The 24,119-nt window shown below is 42.9% G+C and overlaps 1 protein-coding gene across 5 annotated transcripts in view; it reads right to left on the bottom strand.

The window, feature by feature from the left end:
- Positions 1 to 24,119, bottom strand: part of LOC134337532 (CUGBP Elav-like family member 4) — a 588,910-nt gene that overhangs the window by 475,064 nt on the left and 89,727 nt on the right. The window contains exon 1 of one of the 5 annotated variants that reach the window (XM_063032628.1): positions 6,743 to 6,782. The exons of the other annotated variants lie outside the window; for them this stretch is intronic. The gene's annotated coding sequence lies outside the window, so the exon portion shown is untranslated. Of the gene's footprint in view, positions 1 to 6,742; positions 6,783 to 24,119 lie in introns of those variants that run through there. 5 annotated transcript variants of the gene reach the window in all.

The raw sequence follows: 24,119 nt of genomic DNA, 5'->3' as shown, positions 1-24,119 counted from the left end.
AACTGGGCTGCAAGATGAAGACAGGAGGGTATGGAACTGAGGGGGGTGTATCTGGGCCGCCAGGTAGCACAGTTGAGCCCTCTGGAGACATTGTGGGCTTATTAACGAAACGTCAAAGAAGGAGGGTGCCCACCCGATGACCCCAATGACGTACCTACCCTCCCTCCTTGTCACCACTCCAAACCCACTGCCAGCATCGAGGGTGCCAACTTACCATAGGGATTGAAACATCAAGTCCTAGTAGCTCTGCTGGAGTAAAGGTAGGCAATGTGCTGACTTCATGACTGATCTCATCTTTGGTCTCAGCTCTTCTTTGCAACCCAATCCAATAACCCTCAATTGCTCTAAATCTTCCAACTTACGTCTATCCCAGCCCTGGCTATAATGAATGATTCAACATCTACATCTTTTTTGGAATTTAGAATTCATCTCAGTCATAAGTGATTGAGGCCTCTAACTTTGTGTTTTTTTTCCCTACCATAGGACAGACACATCCTCGTCATATCTCCCCTGTCAGTCACCCTCAGAATCTGTTTTTGTTTCACTGATCACCTCCGATTCTGAATTTCACAGAGCTTACACATACTCAGCTTAACATTTTTTTTCTTGTCAAGCTCATCCTAGGAACCAATATGGCAAAGCTTTCCTACACCATCTCCAAAGCCAGTGGATCCATCAATAAGGAGACTGAGACTCTATACAGTGCTCCAGGTGTGGCCTCACCAAATCTCTGTAGAGTTACACTATCACATTCATTACTTTGGTATTTTATCCCTTTTACAATGAAGGCCAACTTAACTATTTGCTGCAGCAGCATGTTAAAATTCTGTGACTTATACAAGGGTACCCCGGATTCCTCTGTACAAATTACTGTGCCTGCCATAAACACAAGAGATGCTGCAGATGTTGGCAATCTTGAGCAACACACACAAAATGTTGGAGGGACTCAGTAGGTCAAACAGCAGCTATGGAGGGGAATAAACGGTCAACGTTGTGGGCCAAGACTCTTCACCAGGAGCAACTATGGTCCACGTTGCATTTTTCTGGAGAAGTTACCAAGTTCTTACTTGGAAAAGCTGCCATAGTTTCTATTTGTTCTGCTCTTCATAAACTGAATTTACCAGGTGTGGTTATGCCATTACCCCACCTCCAATTCACTGGCTATGGTGTTGATTGGTACACTTTAGTTTAAAACTCCTTTACTGAACTGTCTCTGAATTGCCAAACCAGCAACAGTAGGAACAACACACACAAAATAGGGTACAATAGGGTATTGCAGATATGATAGGGTCGTTTAAGAGACTCCTGGATAGGTACATGGAGCTTAGAAAAACAGAGGGCTATGGGTAACCCTAGGTAACTTCTAAAGTAAGTACATGTTCGGCACAGCTTTGTGGGCTGAAGAGCCTGTATTGTGCTGTAGGTTTTCTGTGCTCTATGTTCTAAAATGTTGGATGAGCTCAGCAGGTTAGGCTGCATCTATGGATGGGAATAATCAGTCAAACTTTCGGGCCAAGACTCTTTGTCAGGACTGTAAAGGAGGGAGCAGAAGCCAGAATAAGAAGGTGGAGGAGGGAAGGCGCACAAGCTGGCAGGTGATAAGTGAGATCAGGTGAGGGTGAAGTCGTTGGGTGGGGGAGGGAGGATGAGTAAGAAGCTCGAAGGGGACAGGTGAAAGAGGCAAAGGGCTGAAGAAGAAAGAATCCAATAGTGGACCATAAACCATGGAAGAAAGGGAGGAAGAGGGTCAAGTGTTTATTCCCCTCCACAGATGCTGCTTGATTTGCTGAGTTCCTCCAGAAAATTCTGTACCATGTTTCATGTACTTCAACACCAGCCATACTTCAGACGAAGTTCATTGACTATGAACACTGGGACATTCCAAGATTTTGCAGGTGTTGGAGATCTGCATTTTTTTTTCATTCTTTCACTGAGCAGCATTGAAGACAAAGATATATGGAGAGTTAGTCTCCATCTGTCATTCTTTCCCCCGTGACCCTGCAAACAGAATGAAACATAGATTCACAGTGAAAAAAGAAAGGATTTTTGGACGAAGTGTCTGGATTAAAACCCCTACCTTTACAGCAGTATCCCAAACCGTATTACACCCATCCCAAATAATCAAAAGTCACTAGTATTTGGTGCAGCTTAATGAAAAGTTCAGCAACATTACCAAAAATAGAACATATGATCAAGAGCTTTTATTTTGGACATTGACCATCTACGTTTGGGTACCAATGCTCAAAACATCAAAACATGAAAAAACCATGAACGTGTCCAAAGCAAATTCTACAATTTTTAAAAAAAACCATATATTCGATTACTGAGCTAGAACGTGATGATACAAAATGAATTACAAATACTTCCTTGAATATTTCAAAAATTGAGAGACGCCACTTGGGGAAACCAGTTCCAGTTGGACCTATAGCAACTTTCTCTTTATCATTCTTCTTATATCATTCCATGATATAAACTTATTCAGTAAAAGCTCACTGAAAAAATCCTTCCTCATTGCAAACGTAATCCATATAGAACATAGCCCTTCAGTCCATAGTGCTAGGCCAACCTTTCAACCTGCTCCAAGATCAATCTACCACCTCCTTCCCTCTTTGCCCTCCATGCTTCTTTCATCCATGTGCCTATCTAAGGATCTTTTAAATGTCCCTGAAGTATCTGTCTCTACCGCTATCCTAGCTGTGCGTTCTAACCACTGACCACTCTCTGAGTAAAAAACCTACCTTTGACATCCCCCTACACCTTCCTCCTACCACCTTAAAATTATGCCCTCCTCATATTAACCATTCCTGCCCAAGGAAGAAGGCACTGGCAGTCCACAATATGGATATGATTTTGCTATAATGCGTGTTTGGTCTGCCTGCTGAACGTAGTGATGTCTGGAAACCACATCTCTCCAATATCTCCTGACCTTTGGCATCTTTCTCAGTGCAGGAGCCTTTGGACATACAGTACCTACAGCCTGTTAATCAAGCTGCAAACAGCAGGGAGTGTAGAACCACAGGAAATGAAGAAAACCACTCAAGCCCTAGAGCTAATTTCACTATTCAGCTCCATTTATCTGTCCTTGCCCCATCTGATTTGTATCCTGTCAACCTTAGTCTAGAAAGATTTGACTGACCCCCAAACATGAGAGGCAAGAAAGTGGGTTCCAGATTTCTCAACCCTTCGGTGCGCAAAAAGTGTTTCATGATTTCACTCAAACACCTAGCCCTGCTTTTAAAATCATCTTAAAAGATCTCAAGCACTTTCACTCCATCCACCACAAAAGGCAGGATTCCCTGGTGATCACACTTTGCAATTCTACTTCCCGTTCCATAGCCTTCTCCACTACCACAATGAGGTCACACTCAGGTTGGAGAAGCAACACCTTATATCCCATCGTTGTAGCTTCCAACCTGAGAGCATGAACATCGATTTCTCTAACTTAGTTATTCCTCCCCCCTCCCCCTTCTCTCTTCTCCCATTCCCTTTCTGGTTCCCCTCTCACCTGTTGACCTCACATAACCATCACCTCCCACTGGTGCCCCTCCTCCTTCCCTTTCTTCCATGGTCCACTGTCCTCTCCTATCGGATTCCTTCTTCTTCAGCCTCTCATCTCTTCCACCTATCACTCCCCCCACTCCCCAGACTGGACCATGTTTATATGAACAGACATAGCACTTACAAAGCCACTCCACACCCACAGCATGGTCTCTCTGACCACATCTGCATAAAGTTAATCTTTAATCAGTTTGTGCCCCCTTACACTCTTGTACTGAGGAATGACAATAAACAATCTTGAATGTCCTCCACTCACCCACCTTCCCTCTCACCTCGTCTCACCTATTACATAAGACCATAGGACATAGGAGCAGAATTAGGCCATCTGGCCATTCGAGTCTGCTCCACCATTCAATCATGGCTGATCCTTTCTTTTATCTCCTCCTCAAACCTAGTTCCCAGCCTTCTCCCCATAACCTCTGATCCCATGTCCAATCAAGAACGGATCAATCTCTGCTTTAAATATACCCAACGACCTGGCCTCCACAGCTGCATGTGGCAACAAATTCTTCTAAATTCACCACCCTTTGGCTAAAGAAATTTCTCCGCATCTCTGTTTTGAAAGGGCGCCGCTCTATCCTGAGGCTATGCCCTCTTGTCCTAGACTCTCCCACCATGGGAAACATCCTTTCTACATTTACGCTGTCTAGGTCATTCAACATTCGAAAGGTTTCAATGAGATCACCCCTCATCCTTCTGAATTCCAGTGAGCACAGATCTACAGCTATCAAACGTTCCTCGTATGATAACCCTTTCATTCCTGGAATCATCCTCTGGACCCTCTCCAATACCAGCACATCTTTTCTAAGATGAGGGGCCCAAAACTGTTCACAATATTCAAAGTGAGGCCTCACCAGTGCCTTATTAAGCCTGAGCATCACATCCTTGCTCTTGTATCCTAGACCACTTGAAATGAATGCTAACATGGCATTTGCCTTCACCACCAACTCAACCTGCAAGTTAACCTTCAGGGTGTTCTGCACAAGGACTCCCAAGTCCCTCTGCATCTCAGATTCCTGGATTTTCTCCCCATCAGGAAAACAGTCCACACATTTATTTCTACTACCAAAGTGCATGACCATGCATTTTCCAACATTGTATTTCATTTGCCACTTTCTTGCCCATTCTCCTAATCAGTGTAAGTCCTTCAGCATCCTACCTGTTTTTCAACACTACCTGCCCCTCCACCAATCTTTGTATCATCTGCAAACTTGGCCACAAAGCCATCTACTCCATCATCTAAATCATTTATATACAGCATAAAAAGAAGTGGTCCCAACACCGAGCCCTGTGGTACACCACTGATCACTGGCAGCCAACAAGAAAAGGATCCTTTTATTCCCACTCGCTGCCTCCTACCAATCAGCCAATGCTCTAACCATGTTAGTAACTTTCCTGTAATACCTGCCACCCTGTACTCACACCACCCCCCCACCACCTTCTTATTTTGGCTTCTTCCCCTTCCTTCCAGTCCTGATGAAGAGCCCCAGCCCAAAATGTTGACTTCTTATTCCTCTCCACAGAAGCTTCCTGACCTGGTGTGTTCCTCCAGTATTTTGTGTGCGCTGCTACAGATAACCGGCATCTGTAGAATTGCTTGTGCTTAAGATTGTCTTCTCTGTATTCCCCTTCCAGAAGAGAGAGATTGCTTTACATTCAGTCCATTGAACCTCTGTTTCCCTTACCTCCTTTCGATAAGGTGTTCTACAAGAAGCAGTGCAAGAACTCACGAACAGCTCATTACTTAGAAGCATGAAAATGGCAGATGCCCAGGAATGCTGCCACCTCGAACTGTCCCTTGCAAATCATGCTCCACGATGACTTGCATTCACACGGCCATTCCTTCGCTGTCACTGGGTTAAAATCTGGAAACCTTTAACTTAGAGATACTTGGATCACAGCAGTCCAAGACAGCAGCAAAACCCCCAACTTCTCAGGGGCAATTAAAAGTAGTCGGTAATTGGTGCCCATACCAGTAACATCCATATTCCATATTTGAATTTTTTAAATGCAAAACATGACAAATTATCTCCATTATCTACCAGAGTTATCTCTGTAAATTAAAGCCATTAAGTAGAACTATTTCCCCTTTAGATTCTTTTTACTCTTATGAAGAGCCACTAATATCAATTAATTTCACTAAAGTGAGACTGCAGAGTGACCTAGTGTTTCACAGTGCAGAATGTTGGATATGGAATTCCAGATGGACTAATTCTGCTCTTATGTCTAATGGAAAACGATTGGGACGGTGGGACTCACCAAAGTCCAATGACTAATGCTAAAAAACCCTATCACGGGTCTAACCCACATAGAACTGCTCAACGTAATAAATTTAAATTATTAGGAGACGAGAAAACCAAGTCAATGCCATCCAAAACATTGCTAGCCTGTTTGTAAAATAACAACAAAAGAGTTCATTTGTGGTCACAGCTTGGCTGGTCAACCTCCAAGTTATTAAAGACTAATCACTGAACAAGCAAAACTGAGGTAAAAAACAGATGTCTGAATGTCTGTCAACTACAATAATATAAGAAAAAGGCTGGATGTAGTGCAGGGTGTGAGAGCGGTTGAAGGGGATATCTCTGAGGGAGAACCAAGAACCTTCCTGTTGGTTGCAGGATTCTGTTAAAGGAAGGGTAGCAGGGGGACCCTGAAGCGAGTGGTGACCAGTAGTAAGAGACTGGAGCCGGTTTGATTGGAAACACTAGGACATGTGCTGCCACCACCAGGAACATATTCAACCCTACTTAGAGCTGCACTTAAGGGTGGAAGAGTTTACAATCAGTGACCCATTTAATGTCTGTATAATGACTGGAGACATGTCGAGCTTTCAGCCAAATCCGAATGTTGATATTATGGCTTACACAATATTAGGTCAGTTTAATCAGCAAGTTAATCCAATCAAATCTCTATTTCCATTAACAGGCGGGCACTTGAGCTGCTACAGGCCACATTATAATCCTGTGTTTTATCTTCATCTGTCCCCTTTCTCTCCTTCTCTTTTTTAATACACACACACACATCATACACACATATATACACACACAAAGAACTACATTATTTAAGGCCTGTTTATACCTAGCCACTGTCCTTTCATTGGACTTAAAACTACAGTAAGGAAATGAACAATTGTAAGAACACCCTCTCAGCTGCAAATGGCAGTCAAAATGAAATAAAAACTAACCTTTTATGCAGTGCATTAGCACAGCCTGTGGAGAGTTGCTGCCTGCCTCCTCGTCCCTAACAACTGGATCTGCTCCTCCTTTAAATTCAAAGCATGCTCATGACTCAGATCCACACACAGTCAGCAACACCTCAGCCTAGCAATGTACAGCCACAGTTTCAGATAGGATGCAGCCAGTTAGACATTTAGATCTCTTTTTCCAGATAATCCAGTTAGATATTCCATTGTAATGAACTAGTGTCAAGACCAGTTAAACACTGGCTTTAGACATGGGCCTTTACATTTTAAGAACAGCAGCCGGCCCATAGGATAAAAGATGGCTCTCTCTGTTGGCTGGATTGGTTGTCTATAGGGGTTAGAGTGAATGCAAGTGTTTTTATTGCCCTCTTTAGAGTCAGCATTCTGTAACTCTATCCCTTTCTTCATGAAAATGTTAACAATGACTTGTATTTTTTATATAATGTAATGCTAAATGATTCAAGAGCCTGTTCAAAGGCTATAAATTTATTCTTTCTGTCATAATTCATTGCAATATTGTGCTTGCAATGAGTGTATGGATAATTCTTCCGGATTTCAATGGTTTTTTTTTGACTCGTGTTAATAATGCCTCCGAGTAACCTTTATGCAGATCTGATGAAATCATACATGGCAGATGTTGGATGTTGTATATTTGGATTTTCAGAAGGCCTTTGACAAGGTGCCACACATGAGGCTACTTAACAAGATAAGAGCCCATGGAATTATGGGAAAGTTACATACGTGGATAGAGCGTTGGCTGATTGGCAGGAAACAGAGAGTGGGAATAAAGGGATCCCATTCTGGTTGGCTGCTGGTTACCAGTGGTGTTTCACAAGGGTCCGTGTTGGGGCCGCTTCTTTTTACGTTGTACATCAACGATTTGGATTATGGAATAGATGGCTTTCTGGCTAAGTTTGCTGATGCTACGAAGATAGGTGGAGGGGCCGGTAGTGCTGAGGAAACAAAGAGTCTGCAGAGAGACTTGGATAGATTGGGAGAATGGGCAAAGAAATGGCAAACGATGTTGGAAAGTGTATGGTTATGCACTTTGGCAGAAGAAATAAATGGGCAAACTATTATTTAAATGGGGAAGGAATTCAAAGTTCTAAGATGCAATGGGTCTTGGGAGTCCTCGTACAGGATACCCTTAAGATTAACCTCCAGGTTGAGTCGGTGGTGAAGAAGGCGAATGCAATGTTGGCATTCATTTCTAGAGGAATAGAGTATAGGACCAGGGATGTGATGTTGAGGCTCTATAAGGCGCTGGTAAGACCTCACGGAGTACTGTGGGCAGTTTTGGTCTCCTTATTTAAGAAAGGATGTGCTGACGTTGGAGAGAGTACAGAGAAGATTCACTAGAATGATTCTGGGAATGAGAGGGTTAACATATGAGGAACGTTTGTCCGCTCTTGGACTGTATTCCTTGGAATTTAGAAGAATGAGGGGAGACCTCGTAGAAACATTTCGAATGTTGAAAGGCATGGACAGAGTGGATGCGGCAAAGTTGTTTCCCATGATGGGGAAGTCTAGTACGAGAGGGCATGACTTAAGGATTGAAGGGCGCCCATTCAGAACAGAAATGCGAAGAAATTTTTTTAGCCAGACGGTGGTGAATCTATGGAATTTGTTGCCACGGGCAGCAGTGGAGACCAAGTCATTGGGTGTATTTAAGGCAGAGATTCATAGGTATATGAGTAGCCAGGGCATCAAAGGTTATGGTGAGAAGGCAGGGGAGTGGGACTAAATGGGAGAATGGATCAGCTCATGATAAAATGGCGGAGCAAACTCGATGGGCCGAATGACCGACTTCTGCTCCTTTGTCTTATGGTCTTATGGTCTTATGTTTACTGTTTGGCCAGTAAGTAACCAAATAATCTTCCCACCCTCTAACCTGCATCATTCATCTAATTTTCTCCTTCTTGGTTATATTCACCAATCCAACCATCCTAGCAAGGGATTGCATGCTTGAAGTTCAGTTCAAAGTAAATTTATTATCAAAGTACTGTATGTATATGGTACGTCACCATATACAATGCTGGGATTCATTTTCTTGCAGGCACTTGCAGGAAAATCAAGAAATACACCAGAACTTATGAAAAACTGTACATAACAGAGCTCTAAATTAGAGAGTTAGACCGCTCCAGCACCAGTTCTTTGATCCCTACGGTGCATATCCTTGCTGGGATTTAAAGATTATATCAGTGATTTTTTGGGCCTTGATTCCCAAGATTGAACCCATAGCATGCTGGTAGGAAATTTGAGATACTGCTCTGTGTCCTGGCCCTGCTGTTGACCCACAGCGATTTTAGATGCTCAGCCACGTAGTGCCACACAATGCTGATGGAGACTCTTAAATCAACTCCAACTTGCCCCCTGCCAACTGCAGTTCCAATGTCCTCAGCGAGAGCTGATCAGTACCAAACGTCCTGCTCGCAAAGACTTGGCAGAAAAACCAGGAAACATTTTTAAAGCATGCTGGCTATTCTGGGAAATAGTAAATAACATCTTTTCTGCTGTTATATACAAATTATTATGCAAATGGAAAGAACTACAGGACTCATGCAATGTAGTGACTCTCTGATACCTCATGGAAGTCCTGGGCTTAGACATTCCATTGACAAAGTCAACTTCAAGTCACAACGTAGTTGCGTCATGCTCTAAAGCTGTAAGATGCTCACTGGCCCAAATTGTCATTGAGGTCATTATTTCAAACCTCGGAACATCACTTCAACTTGATGCATGAGGTACTCCGAATTTGGTTGGACTGGTAGACATTCAAAAGTGAGGTTTTTGAAATGAAACAAAGAAGTCAGTGCAGAACTGGGTGCCCCCAAAAAAAAATTCATCCCTTCAACTCTTTTCCAGTTCTAGCCTCTTGCACTTCCCCAACTTTAATTGTTGTCATTGAGTTTTCAACCACATGAGTCTAGGGATGGGTGTGGAAATTTAAATTTAACCAGCTTTCTTTTTGAGTAAGTACTTAACATGGATAGTGATGATTAAAGGTGGATAGTCTCTGCTGACTGCTGCAGCTCACCCTCCGCATACATGTGCTCTTATTTGACTTAAGACACTTCAGTTCCCTCCCTAAACCTCTGCACTCCCTCATCTGTCTCTATAGCTCGCTTCTTGAAACCTGCCTGCTCAGTTAATCACTTCTCTCGGGGCCCTAAGAATCTCCCTGTTGAGATCGGAGGCAATTTCTGTTTGCTAACCTTCCTCTGAAGTAACATTCTACATTAAAGGCGTTGTATAAACACTAACATTAGACAACCTCCTTCTATGATTGTTTACTCTGCACTTCTGCAGTGAGATAGGAGGTGGGAGGAGTGAGCAGAGGCAGAGATTAGCCTCCCACACGTGGTAATGTTTTAAAGTCAGCTGGAGACGATTTTATTCTGCTCAGTATGCAATGCAAACAAAAAAGCCTCCAAAATATCCACATGATCCTGAGGGAAAAAGTACTGAGGCTACCAACAAATCACAGGTACTTAGAAATGAAAATACTCATTGTACACTGCTAACAGTTTAGGAATAATCTTTCTCGTTCATTAAGTAGCTTCTCTCCCACCGAACAGCAGGGTCAGTTTAAAACTCAGTTGTAATTGGATAACTTATATCTATGCAAAATAAATTAGGCATATGTCAAGATCTATACATATTCCTGTCATAAGACAAGCCATGTTAATGGATATAGGGGGCAGCACGGTAGTGTAGTGGTTAGCACAACACTTTGCAGTACAGGCAATCCGGGTTCAATTCCCACCACTGCCTGTAAGGAGTTTGTACGTTCTCCCCGTGACCTCATGGGTTTCCTCTCAGTGCTCCAGTTTCCTTCCACAGTCCAAAGGCGTACCGATTGGTAAGTTAATCAGTCATTGTAAATCGTCCCATGATTAGGCTAGGATTAAATCAGGGGATTGCTGGGCGGCGTGGTTTAAAGGGCCAGAAGGGCCTATTCTGCACTTATTTATTAGTAAATAAATAAACTATGCTATAAGCCTTCTTTACCAACACAGGTCATCTTGCTGGTGTTAAAGAGAAGATTTATCCAAAGACACAAAGGAAAGGATATGATTCAGAAGACATCTGGTGGTGATAAGTTGACCTGATGCTGCTTTTGAAGATGATTGAGCAGTGGATAACTTCTCCTTGGCCTGGGAATTTCCAAAACATAAACCCAGCATATCCCCAGGGGAGCATTCAAACAAAGAGGAAGAAATGCAAGCATGACAATGAACAGGCTTCAGAACAATTGGCTTGCCTCATACCTTCTTCTCCTTCCTCAACTCCTCAATGTGTATCTCATATTCAGGGCTTCAACATGGAGGTAACTCCTAAATTTCCAGAGTTCCAGGTTCCATATGTCAGCACCCTGGATTTTATGGCCACCAACAGGTGATGACGTTGATCCCATCCAAACTTTGAGAATAAGACCACCTTGGCTATTGTGGCAAAGGTGAGTATCAGAAACACATTGGAGAACTGCTGTGAAGAAATGGTCTCCCAGCAGCACAGCACCCTACCATGCCAATAGACCCTGAATGAGGTGAAACACAAACCGAAAACACACTTAGAATTTGTATAACCTTCTACAACCCTATGCACTTCACAGACAAAGAAAAACATTGCAGCTATGATCACTATTGTAGGAAACTTAGCAGCTAATTGGAATACCCTAACCTTACCTAAAAGCAACACGTATGCTATAATGACTAAATGATATATTTTGTGATATTGACTGAAGGATTAAAATTGGCCTGAAAACTGCTTCAAAATAATGCTACAAGATCTTTACAGTGAGTGCAGATGAAATTATTAAATAATTCCAGGGATGAAGGACTTTAGTTATGTGATTGTTCTTCATCTCATGGTCTTGATATTTATTCCTTATTTAGTTATTATTATTGTTTCTCCTTTTTGTATTTGCATAGTTTGTTGCCTTCTGCAAATTGGTTGAACACTCTAGTTGGGTGGTTACTTGATTCTGTTATAGTTATAGATTATGCCCTGAAGAAAATGAATCTCAGGGTTGTATATGGTGACATATATGTACTTTGATAATAAATTTACTTTCAACTTTGACTGGAGAATCTGGTGTTGTTCCTGGAACAGAGCAGGTTTGAGAGGATCCGACAGTGAAAGGGAGAGGGTGAATGATAACACCCACTGGCAGAGGGGTCAAGAACGAGGGCAGACACAATGAAGACAAGCGGCAAAGAAACAGACCCTTCAGAGAGGTGAACTATTTTGACACCCAGTGTTTAAGTGTGGAATGCACAACCAAGTGTAGAAGTGGTGATCAGAAGTGAGCTGAAGAAGTATCTAAAAGATAAAGATTAGCTTTATTTGCTTTATTTGTCACATGTGCATCATTTAAAAATACGCCATTTATATCAATGACCAATACAGTCTGCGGATGCGTGGGGAAGCCTGCAGACCTCGCCATGCTTCCTGCGCCAACATAGTATGCCCACAACTTACTAACCGTAACTAGTACATCTTTGGAAATTGGGAGAAAACAACAGTAACTGGAAGAAATCCACGTGGTCATCGCAAGAACATGCGAACTCCTTACAGACAGCAGCAGGAATTGAACCTGGCTGGCTGGTGCTTTAATAGCATTATATAAACCGCTATGCTACCGTGCCATGCTGATTTTCCTAAATCAGGGGCATTTTATGTAAAAGCAAGATTTTTTTGTTGGTTAATTTCAATAATTAACTTTTAAAACAACAAAATGGTCAATAAGAAAGGACAGGTCTTCCTCACAAAATAATGCTGTGGGAAGGCCATTTCAGGACCACGTGCTACTCTCATTCAGGAACCCCTTGTTCTGATTGGGTGGCAATACCTTCCTACCAAACATCAAAGGAAGCAACAAAATCAGGGCCAAATGACAGCCCTACAGAATCACTGAGCCTCAACAGTACATGGCTCAGCTCATCTCAAGAGAGTCAGACAAGCAGGAGATCAAATCGCATCACTTCTTTACAAAATAAACTTTATTCAGATACAAGAATAAGCCATTCAATGCCTTTTCATTCATTACATGGTCAATGCTTTCAGTACTGTTCTATTACATTCCTACATGTCAATAGCATTGCTGCCACTCTGGGGTGGTATACTGGTACAATAATTGAGAGAATTCCTCCCCAACCTGCCCCCAGCGGGAGAAGAACACAACCCTATGGTCCCTCCCGCTGAGCCCTTCCGGTGGCTGCACCAAACATCAGTGCATCCCTCAGCACCTATTCCTGCAGCCTAGAAGCCAGTTGGCGGCATTCCTCCACTAACATCTCGACATGCTGGCAGACCAACAAAAGAGCGTCTTTCGCCGAGATGATGATCTACTAGCAGCACTTGATGTTTGTCTCCGCGTATAGATCAGAGGGTCCTCTGTCACGCAGCTGCTCGGGATGAAACGCAACCAAGGCCCTTTCAACTTTCTCCACACCCTCTTCGCAAGACCCACAGTCCTCAAAGAGGTGGGCTACTGTCTTTTCCCACTACAATCGTCCTGTGGGAGTAATGCTCCGGGCACGCCAGAAGGATCTGACTGGGCCCCTCTCTCACTGCCAGCCAGGCAAGGCATTGGTGCCTGTAGATGAGGCCTGGCAATGAGGCATTGCCAGATGGCCTGGACGGTTTACTCAGGAAGCTGTCCCACTGTGTCTATTGAGTCCTTCTACACTGTCTGAAGGACATTCTGTGACCACTGCCTGATGGACTTATGGTCAAATGCGTTGGTCAGGAACAGACATCCCAACTCTCCCGGAAGTTCCGGGAGTCTCCCGCAAATTAATAGTGGCTCCCTGATGCCCGCAAATTATATACAATATCCCGGAAATTGGTTTTTTTGAGAGCGAGCATGAGAGAACGCGCGAGAGAGAGCGAGAGAGCGAGTGCAAGAGCAAGAAAGCAAGCGTGAGAAAGCGAGCGCGAGTGAGAGCAACCACGAGAGAGCACGAGAGCGAGAGAGCGAGAAAGCAAGCGCGAGAGAGAGAGCGAGAAAGCAAGCGCGAGAGAGAGAGCGAGAAAGCAAGCGCGAGAGAGAGAGAGAGAACGAGAGCAAGAGCGAGAAAGCAAGCACGAGTGAGAGCGACCATGAGCGAGAGAGCGCGCGCTCAATAGAGAGAGAGCGAGAGCAAGAGCGAGAGAGTTCCAAAAAAAGTCAGAGTGGCAGAGTGTTCCAAAAAAAGAAAATATAAAATATACATCACCCCAGACTACACTAAAGTGTACCCCTGCCTAACAGGGGTAAAAAATAATGACATTGTTGCTCGCTGCACTGTTTGCAACAGTGACTTTTCTATTGCCCATGGTGGGTTCAAATGTAAAAGACATGTTGAGGTGAGTTTAACAGGTGTCATTCGTTCATTAGCGTAGCTAACGTTATTTAAACTAGCCAGCCAGCTGCTAAGGAGCTACTCTATTGCAGACATCCCACTTCTCCCGGAAGTCTCCCGCAAATTGATGGTGCTACCTCCCTGAAATGAGTTTTTGCAGGTTGGGATGTTTGCAGGAAGAACTTTTGCATGAAGGATACGAACATCCATCTAACTGGGAAGTTGTGTGGCAATGGAGCCAGACTCATCCTTCGCAACACTGGCGATAGACTGAACATTGGCACATAGTGGCACTTGGTGCCCATGTATTTAGGATTCACGCACAGCCTGATGCAGCCACACATGAAGGTAGTCATCAGGGTGAGGGTGACACTGGGTACGTTTTTGCCCCCATTGTCCAGGGACTTGTGCATTGTGACCCATCTGATCATATCCTATTTTGTCCAACTTCCTGCTTTGTCATTGTCCTCAGGATTGGGCCTATGGCTGAGGAGGTGGTCTATAGATGCTTGGCATCTAGCTCTTTACACAGGGGAGATCCACAGGAGAGCAGAATTCTCTTCACTCAGGAGGTGTGCAACTCTGTGGGGTTCGTTCATTCGTTATGTGTCATGTCATATGACACAGGTGATCATGGTCTTTCCATGACCACGATTGTTCTCGGCAAATTTTTTCTACAGAACTGGTTTGCCATTGCCTTCTTCTGGGCCATGTATTGTAAATGGCTTGGGTGACCCCAGCCTTTATCAATATTCTTCAGAGATTGTCTCTCTGGTGTCAGTAACCACATAGCCAGGACTTGCGATGTGCACCGGCTGCTCATACGACCATTCACCACCTGCTCCCGTGGCTTCATGTGACCCTGATCGGGGGGTCAAAGCAGGTGCTACACCTTGCCCAAGGGTGGCCTGCAGGCTAGCAGATAGAAGGAGCACCTTACACCTCCTTTGGTAGAGACATATCTCCACCCCACCACCTGTTGGGTAATGAGTGCAATTTGAGTTATTTTCCTTTATTTAACTTTATTTAATGTGCTTATTTGTTAAAATGCTTTTTTAAATTATTAAAAACTATTCAAAATAGTTTAAAATGCTTCAACAGCTGTCAGCTGGGGCAGGGACTTGGGATATTTCACCCGAGGTCACCTCACCACTTGAGCCCTTCTCCATCTCCCAGGATGCGTCTTGGGGTGGGAGAGTCAGCCAAGCTGACCTTTCACATCCAGGAAAGGTCAGGATGGGCCTCTTGGCTGGTGATAGTTAGGTTCAACATAATCAGACATATAGTAAGACAAAGTGTCTCTCAGGAGCATCAAGAAACAAAATTTAACACTGAGCTACACAAAGAGACAAAATAGACAAAGGCAGGTCTCCATTTAAGGCACTCCAATGCAGATTGAATCTATGCTGCTCAGGCATTGAATTCTTACAATGGGACAGAGAATAATTACATTACTAATAACAAGAACAATTATGAAGGCTCACAATTTCCTACCAGGAGTGTTAAAAAGCCAGTCTTTGTGATGAATTCCTTTCATTGCATGAATTTAATGCAGTTTTTTTATATAATGTGGCCAAATCTCTTTATTTACTGGATCATAGAATTTTACAGCGCAGGAGGAATTCATTCAGTCTCACCTGCTCAGCCTCATTCATCTGGCTACAGTCTATTAAACTGTTTATTTTTCAGATACTCATTCAGTCCTTTTTAAGGAAAATTCTAATTTTATGTTTTAATGATTCCTGGTGTAGAACATGTATTAGCCTAAGATCTTCCTTCATTTGTTAGTGTGTACATTAAATTTATGGAATTTAGCTGCTATCCCATTGATGAATGGAAATTATTCATTTCTTATCTTTGCTGCATTATTTCAAATACTCTATTAGGTTTTCTTTTAATATTTGTTCCATAAAAGCCCCATTGTCTGTTTTTTCACATCCAAATTAAATCCTTTCTATCCTTACAAGAGAAAATCTGCAGATGCTGGAAATCTGAGCAACACACACAAGATGCTGGAGGAACTCAGCAGGCCAGGCAGCATCTCTGGAAAAAAAGTACAGTTGATGTTTCCGGCCGAACCCCTTTGGCAGGACGTTACTGTATATCCTTTTTTTCTGTTTGTAAGTTCATCAAGGGGTCTACTTCCTCACTCAATGGAGTGAGCCTCTCCTATGCTAAAGGCATGTACCCTGTATTAGCATATCTCTCTCCAAATTGGAAGCCTGATGCAACATTACTTAGCACTCCTTCAGTAAGGCGTTTAGTTAAACCTCAAATCCCATTGCTCACTAAATGATTTGGTGCCATTATCGATTTTTACCCTAGACTCCAGAATTTTTAAAGCTTTTTAAACCTTAAAACCTTGGACTTTTGTTGAACTGCCTCTCTCTCTCTCCCTGCACTTTAAGGCAGTCCTTAATACCACCCGTGGAGACACAATCTGCAGATGCTGGAATCTAGAGCAACTCACAAGTTGCTGCTGGAGGAACTCAGTGAGTCAGGCAGTATCTATGCAGGGAAATGGACAGTTAAGCTTCAGGTCAAGACCCTTCACCTGGGCTCTCCAAATGCAGGACCTTGACCTAAACCATCGACTGTCCATTTCCATCTCTAGGTGCCGGCAGATCCGCTGAATTCCTCCAGCTTCTGTGTGTTGCCTAACACTTCCAGGTTTAATGACTCTTTTAATAACCTATCTTCACTATTCAGCTCAGTGTTAAATTCTGTTTGACAACACCCCTGTGAAATGCCTTGTGACATCTTAGTGAATTGTGCTGTTGTTGTGGCCTCTCTGAGTAAAACTGCTACATACTTTAAGAATTCAAAGCAAATAGATTGAAAAAAGTTATGAATAAAAATCCAGTTAACATGAAAGGAGCCACAGAGCTGCAAAACCACTGTGAAAATCCACAAGGCTCACTAAATACCCTTTAGGGTAAGAAACCCGGCACTTACCAAGGCTGCAAACAACAGGAATTCTGCAGATGCTGGAAATTCAAGCAACACACATCAAAGTTGCTGGTGAACGCAGCAGGCCAGGCAGCATCTCTAGGACGTGGTGCAGTCGACGTTTCAGGCCGAGACCCTTCATCAGGAACTTTGATGTGTGTTACTTACCAAGGCTGGATTGCTTGTTTGCTTGTTTGTTTGTTTATTGATTGATTGATTGATTGAGATACAGTGCAGAGTAAGCCCTCCAGGCCCTTCGAGCCTTACAGCCCAGCAATCACCCGATTTAATCCCATCCTAATCGCAGGACAATTTACACTGACCAATTAACCTACCAACCAGTACGGCTTTAGATGTAGGGAGGAAACAGTAGCACCCGGAGGAAACCCACGCAGTCATGTATGAGTATGAGTATACTCATACAAACTCAAGGCAGCAGCAGGAAATGAATCCGGTTTGCTGGTACCGTAAAGCACTGCGCTAACCTCTTCGCTACCATGCCAAGCTCCTGACCCATGTACAAAAGTTCCTTATGTTAATTTAGGGAATGTGGACACGGCTGACAATGCCAGCATTTATGGTCCACTTCGAATTGCTGTGAATGAAAAGCCACTTCACAGCCAGTCACATTGGTGGGTCCAGGTATCGACTGTCTCCCTAAAGGGCATTAGAGGAGGAGGGCATGGAAGCGTAGTGACAAGTGTAATGCTTCACACCGCCATCAAATGGGGTTCAATTCCCGCCGCGGCCTTTAAGAAGTTTATACATTCTCCCGTGACTGCGTGAGTTCTCTCCGAATGTTCCGGTTTCCTCCCCTATTCCAAAGACGTGCACGCAGTGAGGTTTAGTAAGTTGTGGGAATGCTAGACTGGCACCAGAAGCATGGCGACACTTGCCCTCAATTCACAATCCTTGGACTGTGTCGGTCGTTGATGCAAACGATGCATTTCACTGTATGTTTCAATGCACGCGTGACAAATTAAGCTAACCTTTAAGATCTTAATCTTTGAATGGGTTTTTATAATAGCAAAATTGTTTTGTGGCGCCAGGTAGTATTAATTCCATATTTATTTAATTTCTTGAACTTAAATTCCACCTCTGATATGGTGGGATCAAACTCATTCAACCTTGGATTAATGCCCTGCTCGCCCAGTAACTTAATCGCTAGGTACTATGACCGATCACTGATTGCCCTCTGAAGCGGTCACTCAGTTGCATGAAAGGTGTGCCAGCTGCTTAGGCAGCACATCACAACGTTCTCAGCATCACTTAGAATGGGTAATAGATAAACTGTCCCTGTTCCCCAGGAATAAACAAGAACAACTATTTAGTTCAGAAACAATTACCGAGACCAGGGTGGAGATACAAGCTACAAACCACCGGGAGAATAAATATTAGAAATACGTACAAGTAAGAGAGGCACACAGTCAGTATGGATCAATAATAACACTTCCTCCTCACTGATAATTGACATAGACACACCACAAGGACGCATGCTTAGCCCAATGCTCTACTCACTCTACGCTCACGGCTGTGCGGCTAGACACAGGTCAGATCCCATCTAGAAATTCACCAACGGCACCACAGTTGTTGGCAGAATCTCAGATGGCAGTGAGCAAGACAGATCAGCTGGCCGAGTGGTATCACAACCACAATCTTGCACTCAGTGCCAGTAAGACCAAGGGATTGATTGTGGGCTTCAGGAAGGGGAAGTTGGGAGAGCACGCACCAGTCCTCATTTAGGGATTGGCAGTGGAAGGGGTGAGCAGCTTCAAGTTCTGGGGCGTAAACATCTTAGAGGAGCTAACATATTAATGCAATCATGAAGATAGCATGCCAGTGGCTATACTTCATTAGGAGTTTGAGGAGATAAGGCATGTCACTAATGACTCTTGCAAATTACTATAGATATACCGTGGAGAACATTCTAATGGTTGCATCATCATCTGGTATGGCGGCTCCATTGTACAAGATCGAAAGAGGCTAGGTTGCAGACCTAACCAGTTCCATCATGAGCACAACCCTCCCCACCACTGAGGACATCTTTAAAAGGTGGTGCCTAAAGAAGGCAGCTTCCATCATTAAGTATTCTCCCCACGCCCTCTTCTTGTGTCTACCACTGGGGAGGAGGGGCAGGAGCCTGAAGAACCACAGTCAACATTTTAAGAACAGGTTCTTCCCCTCCGCCAGCAGATCTCTAAACGGTCCATGAACTCATGAACACTACGTCACTATTCTGCTCTTGCACTATTTATTGGCAATTTATAGTGATTTTTTTTTTATGTCTTGCTCTGTACCACTGCAACGAAGCAATAAATTTCACGACATATGTCAGTGACAATAAGCTTGATTCTGAAGGGTAGATTAGATAGTCATTTTCCCAGAGTGGAAATACCAAATACTCAAAGATATACTGTATGTACCTAAGACTTCTGCACAATACTGTAGGTCTAAAGTGAGAGGGGCAAGTTTATAGTAGAAGTGCAACCAAGTAGGTACTGCACATAGATTATCCTGCCAAGGGGGATGATGGGAGCATTGTTTAAGAAGCATTTTGGACAGGCACATGAACAGGCAGGAAATAAAGGGGTACAAATCATGTGCAGGCAGATGAGATTACATTTTGCTTTGCACAGACCCAGTGGGCTGAAGGACATGTGCTTTTGTTGCAATGTTCTACCTTATGTGTACATGGGACTCTTTGGAGATGCTCTTTGGCTCTTAAAAGAAACAACTGCCGTCTTGTAGATCATTCGTTCCTGTAGAATTAAGTTTCATATTTCTCATAAATCTATTCAGGGAGCTATTCACAAATGCATGCCCATTAAAATTTAACTGCTGTATTTTTTAAAACTTTCTTTTATGAAAATTTGAGAACTCTGATGGTACAGAAATGTCGTGGGTAATGATAACATGATCGTCCATCAGGGAAAGAAGTTGCTAATTATTTGTTTCCATTGTTGCAGCTCACGAAAGCGCTCACAATCATTATGGTACTTGATGTAGGTCTTAATTAATTTTCTGTTGCCAAGGAAACAATGTCGTGATGCAACAGTTGCCTTGACATAAACATTTCCTACTGCTTTCTACCTCCCTTTTATATTGTGTGGAAAGGAACACATTTTAAAAACAGTGAATGCAAATTGCTGCATATTTAATGGCTTGAAGATGTTCCAAGCCTTGACAGAATCATTGCCCTACTACATTCTGACAGCCTCATGCAAAAAAAAAGCCCACATAGGGAATTGTAAGTACAAGTATGTAGATGGGAATTAACAGAACTTGTATCCCTGTCAATCCTAAACCAACCTGGAAGGAATTTTCCATGACTCACCATTTAAAATCACTTACATTTTGGACAATAGTACCTTGTGTGAGGTCTGTCTTCACCATGCTGATCTAAACAGAGGCTATTAACAACCACAATAGTCTTATTGTACCAATCTTTCATTATAAAGTGAAATCTCCATTGTCCAGACTCCAATTATTGACAATGTTCCTCGGGGAATCTCACAACTCAAATTCATAACCTCCATGGGACATTTAAAAGCAGTATTAAGCTAACATGCTGTTGCTGTAATATTTTGTTGTGGAAGGGGAGGGTGCTTGGGAGTTGATGCTCTGTTAGTTTTTTTGTATGAGAGAGGGGTTGTTTTTGGAAGGGTTGATTTCCTTGTTCCATTTTTGTGCAGGGAAAGGTGTTCTGGGGGGTGATGATTGGGATACCATTCTTTTTTTGTGTGTGTGGGGGGGGGGGGGTTGATGTTGATGTTTCTCCCTGAATGACCTTCCTTTTCTTTCTTTGTTTCATGATTATCCAGAGGAGACAAATTTCAGGGTTTAATATGGATTCATGCTTTGATAGTAACAAACCTGTGAACCTTGGAACATGCAGCAGAGTCTTCTGCAATTAAAAAGCAGAGGAGCCTTTGTATGTAGTACCTGTTATTTAGGGTGAGCTTACACAAAAGAAAACATACAGAAAAATATTTTTTTTAACGTCTGGAAACCCAGGGCTGAGATCTGAGAAGTTAGAAATAAGCCTCCAATTCAAGTTTATTTTCATCTACACAACACCATTTGCTTGAGTTGTACTTAGGAATTTCTAGGTCACAACACTTTTATATAATAAAGATACAATATAGAATACATATTTCTAAGCGTTTCTCCTTGATTACCAGAATTTATGCAGGACGGAATCTTGTTTCACAGTTTCTTTCCTTCTTATAAGGTTGTTAGTTATTACCTTCCCAGATTGGTCAGCGAAAACTCATTTGATCTCGGCCTTGAAGAATATCAACCTGCCTATTACACCATTTAACATCAACAGTAAATGCAACATTATTACACAGAAATTCAGTGGAGATTATGTCCTCAGTAATTAATAGAATCAAGAATTCACTTTTATCTGATGTAATTCTATTCCAAAATACATATTGTACAAAGTAATTCAATTCATGCTAACTGTATGTATTTGCCTTCGTTTGTAGGTAATTTCTAATATTCAATTAAAATTGTCTACACTGTCCAAACAAATACTTTGTACGTTGTGGGAAAATGAAATGAAGAGACAAGCCAAATAGAGAAGTTTAGAATAAATGGGAGAACAGGTGAGAGAAAGATGTGTCTTAACATGTGGGGGAGGGAGGTGAAAATAAAGTACTGACTTCTTGCCAAAGACCCTTGGATTCAGGAGAAATGAAACATGAACCTCCCAGAGCTTTGAGATCCAACACTGAAACTGAAAATGGCTTCTCTGAAAATTTAAAGAAGGGGTAGGACATGAAAGGAGAATTTCAAGCAGTGATGAACAAAGTATCAATTTAATAAAGAATGAAAATGGCTGCATTGAAGAGAGAACGTGGAATGAGAAAAGAATCACCCATGGAATGTGAAAGTCTTACTTGTTTCCTGAACATCATTGCATGTGTACCAGACAGAGGGTGAATATTTAAGATCAAAACAGAGTTGAAATTTAGATAGAGAATTGAGAGAGAGAGAAGCAGCATTTTGTTAACTTTATTCACCATTTATAGCTTAGCATAAAGTTATTTATGGTGGAAGGACAGACATTTAAAATCATATTAGAAGACTATCCAAAATCTTGATGACCGAGAGGAGAGGCAATGATGTTCGTCACACTGTAGTATTTGGTATAGCTGTGGGAGAAGATGTTGCTTGCAAGTTATTGCTAGGTGAAGGTTGGAACAAACTCTTCTTTCCAAGTTAAATGCAACCTTTCATCCAGGCTATCTGCTAGCTCTCAGCACCAGCCATGACCTATCCCAGAATCATAGTCATACAGAATGGAAACAGGCCCCATGACCCATTATTTCCAGGTCAACAATTAAGTATCATCTATACGAATCCCATTTAAGAGCACATGGTCCATTGCCTTCTGTGTCTTGGTGATTCAAGTGCTTGGCAAGGTATTTCTTAAATTTTGTGGGAGTACTTGTTTCCTGGGAGGCAGGGTGAATACATCTCTACCAAAGGAAGGGTAAGGTGCTCCTTCCCTCCGCTAGCCTGCAGGTCTCCCTTGGGCAAGGTGTAGCACCTGCTTATACCCTCAATCAAGGGCATGTGAAGCCCTGGGAGCAGGTGGTAGATGGTCATATGAGCAGCTGGAGCATATCACAAGTCCTGGTTATGTGACCACTGATGCCAGGCAGGCAATCTCTGGGGAGTATTGATAATGGCTGGGGTCACCTGTCTGGTATAGTTACTGCTCAGAAGAAAGCAATGGCAAACCACTTCTGTGGAAAAATTTGCCAAATTCAATCATGGTCATGGATAGATCATGATTGCCCTCGTCATATGACTTGGCACATAAAGATGATGATGACTTGCCTCCACTACTTTCTTTGGCAAGAGTTTCCACAATGCAACCAAATTCTGGCTGAAATATTTTTCCCTCTGATCCTTTCCGACCCTCTTATTCCTTACTTTAAAACCTTGCCCTCTGGATGTGGTCATATCCTACCTTTAACATTCTCCTTAATAATCAGTTTCTGACCAGAATGTTAGTTACCCACTCAATTATTAAGTAACCAAAACAAGCAGAAACTGCAGAGGCTGAAAGCGTAAAGTAAAACCGAACATGCTAAGAATTCACTGCTAGTCAGGCAGCACCTCCCGAGTGACAAAGAGAATTAATTTTTCGGATCATTAATCTTCCCACCTTTCACTTGGTCATTAACCACTTCCCAAAGAATCATGGTCTCAGAGGAGAGACTATGAGGAACTGACCCCGCAGCCCAATGGCCTATGATGACCTTCACGGACCCAGTTACAACAATGCATTCTATTCTTCCCGTATTCCCATCAATTCCTTTCACATTCTGTCACTCACCTACGTATTAGGAGAATGAGTAGTGTATTGGGGATGTGGAGTGAAAAAGGAGCGCCAGGAGGAAATCCATTTTGCAACATAATGTACAGACCCCACACAAACAGCACCGGAAGTCAGGAGTGAACCGGAATCACTGGAGCCATGGGACAGCAGCTCCATCAGCTGCACCACTGTCACTCCCAGGTAGTGGTGAAGAGTTGAGAAAGGGTAGAGTCAGAGCTGGAACACCAATTTTAAATAAAGTTCTGCTTTATTTGTCACATGTACACCAAAATATTGAAACGTACAGTGAAATATATCAACGCAAACACGAGAAAATCTGCAGATGCTGGAAATCCAAGCAACACACACAGAATGCTGGACAGGACGAAGGGTCTCGGCCCGAAACCTCGACTGTACTTCTCCCTATAGATGCTGCCTGGCCTGCTGCGTTCCACCAGCATCCTGTGTGTGTTGAGTGAAATATATCATTTGGGTCTATGACCGACACAGCCCAAGGATGTGTCGCCATGCTTCCAGTATCAACAAAGGATGCCCACAATTTACTAACCTGTACACCTTTCAAATGTAGGAGGAAACCAGTGCACCCAGAGGAAACCCAGGTGGTTATGGGGAGAACGTGCAAACTCCTTACAGGCAGGAAATTGAACACTGATTGTTGACACTGTTGTTCTAGCCATTAAGCCCTTACAGTGAGTTTGACACAACA

This window comes from Mobula hypostoma, chromosome 24 (assembly GCF_963921235.1).
Source record: "Mobula hypostoma chromosome 24, sMobHyp1.1, whole genome shotgun sequence".
In the NCBI taxonomy this organism is placed as follows: Eukaryota; Metazoa; Chordata; class Chondrichthyes; order Myliobatiformes; family Myliobatidae; genus Mobula; species Mobula hypostoma.
The sequence above is the reverse complement of the archived record's forward strand: the minus strand, read 5'-3'. Positions and strand labels throughout refer to the sequence as shown.